This window comes from Ciconia boyciana, chromosome 16, assembly GCF_034638445.1.
Source record: "Ciconia boyciana chromosome 16, ASM3463844v1, whole genome shotgun sequence".
Lineage (NCBI taxonomy): Eukaryota > Metazoa > Chordata > Aves > Ciconiiformes > Ciconiidae > Ciconia > Ciconia boyciana.
In genome coordinates, this window is record NC_132949.1 from 3327762 (window position 1) to 3338343 (window position 10582).

Sequence of the window (10582 nt, forward strand, 5' to 3'; positions counted from 1 at the left end):
TGCTTAGAGCAATCCTTTTGTTTCCATCAGGTGCCCCATTTTTCTGGCTGCATTCATGCTAGCAACACCGGAAAAGACCAAAAAAAAAAAAAAAGAAATTAGGCTAGATGTGAACAAATTTTCAATAACAACCTACGCAGTCATTTGGTTAAACAGCACATTACCCCAAGCTACGCTTTTGCTGTTGTTGTTCACATGAATCCATCTCCTCACCCCAGAGAAGACCCTTCCAGACCAGGACTGAGAAAGGTCAGTGAGATTTTTATTAATATTCACAGCCAGACTTCTTCCAGTCAGCTTTTTTTTTCCCAATCAACTGAAGGGAAAAAAAAAAGAAGAAGAAAAAATTGGGGTAAAAGTTGAAGAACACTTTAATTTATAAGAAAAAGAACTAAATAATTGATGTAGTCATGGTGCCAAAGGTAATTTCTGCTGCTCCCTCTATCTCACAAAGACATTTAGCATTGATTGAGATCAAAGTATCAAAAACCCCTGCTGCTGAGCTGAAAGGCAAAACTTTCGGCTGCCTTTCTCCGCTCTAATAATATCGTCTTTATGTAGTTAATAAACTGCACACTTCAGTCAAACTATATCATTACAGAAGACTTAGGGAGCTAATAATTTAAAAGCAAAGAATTGCCTCTGTTCTTCGCTTTGAACTAAACAACATTCTGTTGAATGAGGGGGACATCAAAGCTTTGTTACTATTACCAATGTGGCTGGAGCATAGGGCCGCACAGAGTGTGTACTTCAGTCATCAAGAGAAAAAAAAAAGATTAAAGATATTGGCTTATCAACCCACAGGCAGAACCAGGTGTTTTCTTTTCTGCTGTGCAAGCATCAGGTGGTTTGCTTATCAATGACTTTTCTTGTTAAATAGATGTACATGACTTAGGTTGATCCCTCCAATCCTGTGGCCCTTTTATTTTCTGAGTAATCTTTGAAAAAGTTGGGATGAGGGGCTGTTTGTTTGCAGGAGGATGGCTAATTGGGCCTTGTGTCGAGGGCCAGCTCCCGTTTTCGCTCCACTGATGCTCTCCTGTTGTGCCGTGCCCCGCTGCGACAGGTATCCTCCCTGCTCCCCGCCTCCCTCCCGCACGCATGCCATGGGGCAGCCCCCTGGAATGTGGGGCAGCCTCATCCTCTGCTGGATGTGCCTTCATCCCCCACCTGCCATCTCATCCCCGCCGCTCCAGTTCCTCCCTGCTCTCAGGGGAGCAGGCTCTGCTCTCCCAGGTCAGGAGAGACGTGTCCCTGCAACTGAAGAAGACCCTCTGGCGTGGCTGGGAGAGAAGGAGGCACCACGCAGCTCCGCTTCTGTCTATGTGGGGAAGAAAGAGAGGACCTGCTGTCCTGCTGCTGCCTTCACCAGCTGCACCACAGCCGAGAACTGCTTCTTTCCCCTCTCACCCACCACACAAAGGTTTGCAAAGATCTGGCCAGTGCCAGGAGTGGGTGTCCATGGCGGGTCTCAGGCATGAAGATCCTAAACTTGTTCAAGGGTGTGTGAATCACTCATGCTCATGCCAGCGATGCTTCCTTGCCAGATGTTTTTTCACCAAGTATGGCACTGTGGGAGAGAAAGGCTTTCTTTTATAAATTCCAGTAAAACACAAAGTTTTTCCTGGGACATTGGACAGGGACAGGATCAGCAAAAACAGTCCAAGGGGACTTCAGGATCTCTCCTCCCATCCCTTCCCTGCCATGGCAACATCTGCCCGTGTTGTGTGTCTGGGTCTGACTCCAGGTTAGACCTTCCACACTCTTTGACCGGAGACGTTTGAATTCGGGGCTGTGGTGTGAGCCCCAAGGTCTCACCAGGAGAAACAAGGTGAATCACAAGGTCAGCACTCGAGAGGACGGGGCCTCTAAACCCTCCTGCCCTGATCTCCTGGGCTGGATGGACCCCTGGATGTTCCAGGCAGGTCTGGGAGCTGGCAATTTGGTGTGAGCACTATTATGGGATACTTACACTTCTTAAATGCTGCTTTTCATTTGCATCAAAAACTCTCCTCAGTTCTTGGCGGTCTGGATCTCATCCCCTATTAAAGACTGGAATTTAAAAAAGCAGAAAATAAGGGCTTATTTCAAAGTAACAATTCGACTGCTTTTTGAAATGCTGTCCTTATTCAAAACCACTTAAATTTATACATATTTCTAAGTCTTTATTATCCTCAGAGGCTGAACCAATTTGGATCTTGATTTCTGCAAGTGTTCTCCTTGATTTCTGTGTCAGAAAGTTGAGATGTAATGTGAACAGATTGGACGCTAACCATAGGTAACAAACGGTTTCCTGGGAATTATTGCTTAAGTTATTCTTTAAAATACTTTGCAAAGCCTATTACTACAGGGAGAAAATTCAGAGCAAAAAGACTTTCAGAAAGGGGTGATCTTCTGCTTTTCATCCTGTCGAGCTGCAGGCTGGAGGATGTGCCTGAGCACATGTGTAGACATGTGTGTTCTTTTTTGGGCTTCAGTCTTTTTTCAGTGGAAGTGGCTTTACCATGCACCGAGAGTGATATTCTAGCCCTGCTGAAGTGTTCTTTTTGCCTTTCATTTTGGTAAGACTAAAATTTTCATTTCTGAAATGGAAGAGGGTCTTCTAGCAGGTACACACACGGCTGACACATGTTATGAGCAGAACAATGTAAACTGCCCTGTAAACAGAGAGGAACTTGTCCATCACTCCTTCCGCAGATTAACGGATGACCCGCAGATACCGCGTGCTGGTGGTGCGTGGTTTGAGGACAGTAATAATCAAATGAGGAGGTGGGAAAAGGTCTTCTGCCCGCTCTGGCTCAGACAGCATGTGATTCACATGCAGACATAGTGCCAAAGTTTTAAGAAATGTTTTCTGAAATGTTGGCCTTATCTGCCAGAAAGGTTTTGAGTTTGTCTGAGCTCATCAGACAGCCACCATCCAGGGGTGGTGAAGTGTGTCACAGTTAAGTCAGCCTGATGGGTTGTCTCTCAGCGACAACCATCAAGCCAAAGGAGACCCTGATGTATTCTGCTTCACTTGTTTGGACTTTCACTGATGGGATCTATTGCACACAATACCCAGGATCTGCACAGAAATCAGAACGCAGTGGGTAGTATTTAATACAACCTCTAGAGCAAAGGACCTAATGCAAATCCTAGAGCACAGTATCTGCCTGCCCATCTGTCTGTCTGTCTGTCTATCTACCTACTACAGGCAGACTCATTCATGGAATGACTATTTCTGCAGCATTTAGAAATGCTCCCATGTTCAAAACAGTGCTGCAAGCCAGCGTGACGCTAAGAGAGGCTTTCTAGCTGGACAGAGATGCAGAGCTAAAGGCTCTTGAGCCAACCTTTGCAAGATCTGGTAATACAAAGATAATAAAGTGACTCTGATGGGAGTGCAAGGCAGAGTGAAGCTGTCTTTAGCCTTTACCAAAACCACTGTCAGTGCCTTTGCCTTTTCACAGCACAGCTCTTTGCAAAGCTAATTGGGTTAGTGCCTTGCAGGGGGTTTTCAGTGACTGCAGGAGATGGGCTGCTGCAAACACCTTCCCCTTCAAGGCACACAGCGTTGCCTTTTTCACACCACAGCTCTCTCCCTGGCTTCTGTTCTCAAAAAGCAAAAAGTCCCAGGCTGTTCTTCAGTATCAGCCATTACAGTGTTTCAGTTCTTTCCTCCCAGCCATTTTCAAATGTGCAACTTAAAAGGAAAATGTTTCATTTTAGGCCAAATTCCCCCCTCCTCTCCCTTTCCCCTCTCTTCTCCTTCGTCCCCCCCCCCTTTCTCTGGAAGAAGAACAAAGTCATTCAAATCAGGAAGCTGAGGAACTCCATGTATACTTTCCACTGGGACCTCGGTCCCTACTGGTTTGGCTTGATTTGAGTGAAGTGTAATTTAATCCTTCATCATTTGTCATAATGTCATTTATATATAAAAACAACACTGCATCCAAACTTCAGATCAGCACCGAGGAGCTCTCCAGGAGGCATGAAAACGGAGCTGAGGAGCAGGCTTTGCTGATTGTGAGGAGGGCGTGAAGCTGGCAGGCAGCGTGACTGCCTTCCTACTCACTGGGAAGGCACTAGGGTGAGGCATGTCGTAGTTAAGTCAGGTTGCATTATGTTAGTGAAGATGGGTCTGGATTCAGAGCGAAATGAAGGGGTGATTGTGAGCACATCTATGCAAAATAATTCAGGTTGTGTGGGTGCAATACCTGGGAGGAGATGAACAACCTGGATTTCAGCATGGGCTAGAAAATGGAGTATATTTGCAGGTGCACCAGTAAGCGCAGTGATGATAATGTCACTGTGCTCTGTTACCGACTGGAGCAAGGTAGGGCTGGAGTCTGTATACCTCAAACCACGTCTTTATTTGTAGCAGAGGAAGGGGAGAAAAGGGAAGGGCCTTTCATGGTAGGAAATGTCTTCCTAGCTCTGCTCTACCATCATGTGCAGGTTTCCTCCATCCCTTCTTCTCCAGAGTGACCTCTACGTTGTTGGTGCTCGCCTTCAAGCGCTGGGATTGGGGCTGCAGTACTTTTTTGACACTGAGTCCCTCTCATGGAGCCTGTAGGTGAGGTAGCAGAAGTCACCAGACACTCATCTCAAGGCTGTAGGAAGCTGAATCTTCATCCTTTGCCTCAAGTGTCTCATATTTAGCTATGCACAGCTAAAATAGTGAACATCTGAACTCTGGCATCTCTCTGCCCCTTCATTTGAGCGGTATAACATGGGAGAGGACAGGCAGGGAGGGGAGGTCAGGAGCCCTGCTGTGACTCCAGGAGGCTTGAAAGGGCTCGTGGCTCTCGGAGGTTATGGACTTGGCTGCACTCAGGCGGTGAGAGGGCACGTGGACCAAACCCTGTCTGGACTCCCCTGTGAAACCTCTCCTCAACTCCAGCTCTCAGGGTCCCCATCTGTGAAGCGGGAGCTCATCGATCTGCGGTGAAGCTTGTGAAGAGGCAGTTACAAACATATCCCTGCGTTACTACTCCTGTTCTTCCCTGCAGCTCTCAAACAAGGAGTCTCATCAGAATAAAAGCAGCTTCTGAAGCTTTGGTGCAATACGGTACAGACCTAAAACCAGCCCAGCACAGGGGTAACTGAGAGGTGTTGGGAAAACTCTGCACGCAAAAGCCTTGAGGCTTTTGTTTTCACCTCTGTGCCCTGCTCGGGCAGGGTTTGCTCCCTGAGCTGCAATCTAACACGCAATCAGAGGCACAGACCTGGCTCGGCACCCAGGCAAGGTTGCTTCTCATCCTCTTTCAAGCTTGCTGGCTCACTGCTCCTTCCCCGGGCATTTTTGGCACCACCTGGCCTCGCAGCTAGGCATGTCCTGGGATGCACCACGGCACGTCCCGCGGAGAGCCACCACAGAACAGGAAGGTCACGGCTAATCTGCAAATGTCGTGTGAGGTGGTTTTACTCGAGGATTTTTTTGAGAGAGATGCCGAACATCTTTACTTTCCCCTTCCTATCCATTTGCTCAACACCCTAAAAGGAAGTATGAACGAGGGGAACAGATAAGTCTTATCCCTCCGAAAGAAAACATTCCTGCAGTCAGCATATATAAGCCAGATACCGCCTGCCTTTCTTCAGCCCGAGCCGTGTGGGTATCAGAGCAGCCAGAGCCTGGCTCTCCACTGGGGCTTGGGACAAGAGCCAGAGGTCGCAGGGCTGGTGGGTGACAGCGCCCAGCACAGCCCTCCCCTCTCCCCGCCGCCCTCCCCGAGGGACCAGGCTGCCAGGTCGCCTGCGATCTGCCCTGGGGAGCTGGGAGGAGCTGCTGTAAAACACCGATCAGAAACATAAGCAGAGAGGGTTGTGTGAGGGCCCCCGCTCACCCTCCCCGGGCTCCCCGGCTCCCCACTGCACTGCGGTCAGGGCTCTGCTCCGTCCCTTCCCTCTATCAGCAGAGCAGAGTATCTATTCACAGCACTTGTCAAAAATTAAAGCAGAACCTTCTTTCAAATGCTCCGTCTGTACTTGACTGCCAGAAAAGCGATTCTTCCTCCAAAAAAATTTGCATTTAAAATTCCAAATATGCACTTTTGCTCAGACGAAAGAATGCGTGTTCCCGCTTTCAAGTCGGGTTCTCTGTGACCTCTAGGTTTTAATAATTTCAGCAGAGTGTCATTTGACAATTCAAATACAGTCAGTAAGCACAGGAAAGTAAATGTCCTTTAAGATAAGTGCATATTATATCGAGAGTTGATGATGAGAAGATTTCACCTACAGCTAGAAACTTCAGAGTAATATGTACGACACTTCTGCATATTAAAAAACTGCTTTGGTGAAATATTGGTATTTCCAAATTTCAGCTTTGCCAGCACTAAAATATTTCCACTGTTTAATTCATAAGAAAGTGTGATGGCCTTGTATGTAGAGGTTTCACTGTTTAGCTTTTGCTTTCCAATTAAAAATAAATTACTGTTCAAATCCTGCTTGCTGCTGATCTGAGGGGGCGACGGACCACAATCTGGATGGCCAAGATCTGCTCTGCCAACCCGCTCCCTTGCCACGGTGCCGTGCTGCCTGCAGGGCCGCAGCCGGGAGATGCTGCAGCGGGGCCATGGGAGGCTGGGGCTGACCCCACCGGCTCCCAGCCCCCAGTCCCAGGTGGACATGCTCGTTCAGCTTCGAGTTCCCCCCTCATCCTCCGGTTTCCTCAAATCTTCTCGATTTGATTGTGCTCTCCCGAAACCCTCGCACAGAGAGGGCTGTTATCGCACGTACACCCACCCCTCTGCATGCAACTCAAGCCACCAGTCAGCAAGCAGATCAGCTTGTCACAATAATTAATAGGCCTCCCTGTGGTCCCTGGTAATCCATCCCAGGACTGCACAGCACTGGCTCTGTTTTACTTAGGTATATGTAAGCCTTAGAACTGCCCCAAACAGAGCCTTTTTCATGAAACTGCTTCATTCAACACCTTATAAGGGCTGTGGGCGCAGGGAGGGGGCAAGTTTACACAGATGCTAGTGTCTCAGGACTTGCTAGCAGGTGTCTCCTAACTTTACGCAGACCACCCTCACACTAAAGGGACTCTTTTGCTTTGAGCCTGTTTGAGTTACATGACTTTGGTCTTTGAGTTCCTGTTCAGTGGGCGATTTATGACTTTCCTTATTGATAATGCTCCCGTAAGCAGAGGGATGGATTGTTAGCCAGCAGTGTGGGTTTCATGGCGTCTTCGAATAGCTGAAGTTCCCTGACCATGCGATTCCTCAGGCTTTCTAGGGAAAGGAAAACAACACCACCACCGGTACGGGCTGTGGGGTTTTTAATTTGTTTGTTTGTTTATTTTTAAGGGGGGGGGGGCGGGAAGAGCAATGATAGGTTTAAGCAAATATTTTCCTCTGAATTTGGCCATTTTCTCTCGCTGAGGTCATATGACAGCTGAGATTACACGATTAGAAATGTTTTAAGGCATTCCTTCAGCCTCAAGAGGGGAGGAGGGAAAATATTCAGGGTTTGCTGTCTGTAGTTCGGGGAACAAACATCTGAAGAGCTCTCCTACGTAGGGGTGAGGGTGGAGGGCGTTGCCTCTTTCTCAAGGGATGAAGCTGGCAGGCAGTGGTGAGCTCAAGCTGCCGATCCTGATGGAGAATTCAAGGTCCCTCAGGCTTAGGGAAGTTTGGGTTCAGACAGGCTGTTGCAAAATTTGGGTCCTTTTTTGCAGTTCTCTGAAAGCTCTCCAATTCTCGTTAGGAGTTAATGGGGAGGAAGTGTTATTGGGGTGACTGTAGTGCCCGGGAACCCCACAGGAAAGAGCTAATCCCTGCCTCAAACCTCCGTTTTCCACAAGCAGCCTCTCCTTCGCCTCTGCCATGTTGTTCATTGCTGGTGCTACTGCTCCTTGTCAGCCCTGCAGCCCTCACAGTTGTTCCCTCACACTGGGAGAAAGAAATTAGTCTGTAAGTGCCCGAAAGCCTTGTGCAACACAGGAAGGTAAACAGGATTTAGATCCGGACCCGCTCCATGATGGATCCATCGCTATTACAGCTAAACGCTTCGGCCAAACTCTACCACATCTGCTCTCTCCGAGTCACACCTTTACTCTGTTAAAAATCCCACTAAAATTAGAAAAATATCCTCTTACAGAGGTGAGAAATGGTCGCATTACCTGGGCTTTGTGCAACTTTCTGAAGATTATGTAAAAATTTCTGTTTTGTTCCTGGCCAAAATTTCTTCCTATTTTTCTGTGCTAGCTCTCTGAACATGAAAATGTTCAGAGCCCTGCAAAGCAAAGTGGAGAGTCTATTATCGCAGGTTGCAAGCCAATTACTATCAGTTAAAGAACAAAAATATAATTGGTAATCTTTGAAGTGAGCCCACCTCTTGCAAATATTTCTGCGTAGCACGGTACATTTCTGCTGAGTTCAATTTGTCAGCACATTGCAAGATCACACTGCTGAACAGTTTAACCCTACCATGCAAAGGCGGGTTTCACAACACTTTCACATGGACTCACAAGGTCACTGAAAAAGTCCTGTTGGCTTCCGAGTCTGTACAGCTTTACCTCCACTTGAATTTAGCCACTGAATTTCTAATACTTGCCTGGACGCACCTGTACTCCACAAAGGGAACTAAGTATTAAAGTATACACCCATATCTCCCTGCAGTGGTATTTGGGAATTACTCCCTCTGCCACCGTTTTGATCCTGGTGAAGGTTTCTTGATGTTCAACAGCTGTTTCCATGGCATGACCATTCAGTGGGCTGCCTGAAATGACCTCTAAGTCTCAGTCCTTGTAGACAAAAGTCTCCAGTCAAGCCCTAACGTTGAGCTGTGCCTTACCGACTGGTTCAGAAGCAGCGATAGGTGCTCAGTGATATAAATGATATTTCTAGTTCAAGTCCTTATCTGGTGCAACGAGGAGTAGCCACAAGATTCATCTCCTTCCCCTGCTTTATCAGCTCCCACTAGAAGGGAAAGGGGGAAGGTCTCCTGCTGATCATAGGGAGGTTATTGGCCGAGTTTATTCTTGGGCTGCTTGATAACTTTATGCTTCAGCCCTTATCCCTCAGGTCATTTAATATTTTCCTCCTGACAGAGCTGTAGAGGCACCAGTTGAAGCCCAGACTCTGTGTGTCAGGTACTGGATGGTCTCTCGAAAGGCTGCTGGTGCCATTTGTGAATGGTCCCAGGCAGCTGTAAGGATGTCTTCCCATGCCCCTAGCCCCCTGCCTTACACACACACGCTTTATAAAAGCTGTAAGGGGTTAGTTTGGATAGACATGATAAAAAATAAATGACTTTGTTGCGCTTTTGGAACCAAATAATGCTTTAACAGCAGAATCCTTTTGCAAAGTTAGTAGTTAAGAGTAAGCAGTACTTTAGGCAATCCAGGCATCTGCTGCAGGGACTTTCCCTCGTAATTAGTTAATGAGCTTGATGTACTTTTCCCATCTAATTAAGATGCCATCTTTTTAGCCTTGTTAGGAAAGGTAAACTTTTGAGACATATTAGAGACAGGTTCCCTACCCGACCCTTGACTGTGCACTCTGGTGAGCTGGCAGCACCCTCCTGGATGGCCGCCCTGGGCGTTAAGGAAGATGTCTGTAAGTCTCTGTGCGTACGGAGTTGAAGCAAGATGTGCAATAGTCACCATGCCCAGGGAAGCTGGGAGACTAAAGGAGAAGAGCAGGCAAGAAAAAGTCTGTGTAGTTCTTTTCTGTGCAGCGAGTCAGTCCTCCTTTCCACAGTCGAAAGTTTTGGTCACCTGAACAAGCTCTCTGTTCCCAAATCCTTATATTTGAGGCACGGAGTGCTGCTGGTTTTGCACGGTAACCTGAGTGATCACCTCACCAGGACACCTCCTCTTCAGGGTTTGTTCATCCGTCTTCCTTAGGAGCAATGGCTGTGGTATGCAGTGACAGAGCTGGCCTTCCTAAAGCCCAGTATTGGGGATTTACCACAAAACTGTCTCTGAGAAAATTGATCTTGATGAATATATGCAAGCTTGTTTCTCCCAAGAGCTCCCCAGTTTCTGAAGCTAGAGGAGGCTGTGTCACCACAGTCCCACGTCCATCACTGACATTTTCTGCTTGTATATTCTGTCCTGCATGGAGTGTTTGCAGGTGGATAGTGCCTATCCCTAGTAGGTAATTTCTCTGGTGGGTCTATTCACAATGCTCAATTAAAAATTAGTTTAGAAACACTAAAATGGAATAATTTCATAAACTGGAATTTCCTTTGTGAGCCCTTTTCTGCCTCCCTTGCTGCCAAGGCACTTTGGGAGCTCCCTGGTCACTGCACACCTGGACTCAGATCCAAACCGAACCTGCCAGGACTGGGACTTGCAGAGTTTCAGGGAGGTGGAGTTCCAGACCCGATTCCCAGCTTTGACTCCACTTGAGGATCAAATATGTGTTCATCTTCATTCTGGGCATTATCCTTACTGTGATTCACAGGACATAGGTGCACAAGAAGGCCCAAGCGCAGGGCTGAGAGGTAGGACAGCCTCCTCCCAGCTGCCTGCATGCTAAGGGGTGATTTGCTGATTTGTGAGCACCATCTGCATGAGCACAGGGAGTCATGCTTATTCGAAGAGATACCCCAGATCCAAAGAGAAGCAGCAGATCTCACCAAAGCCAGT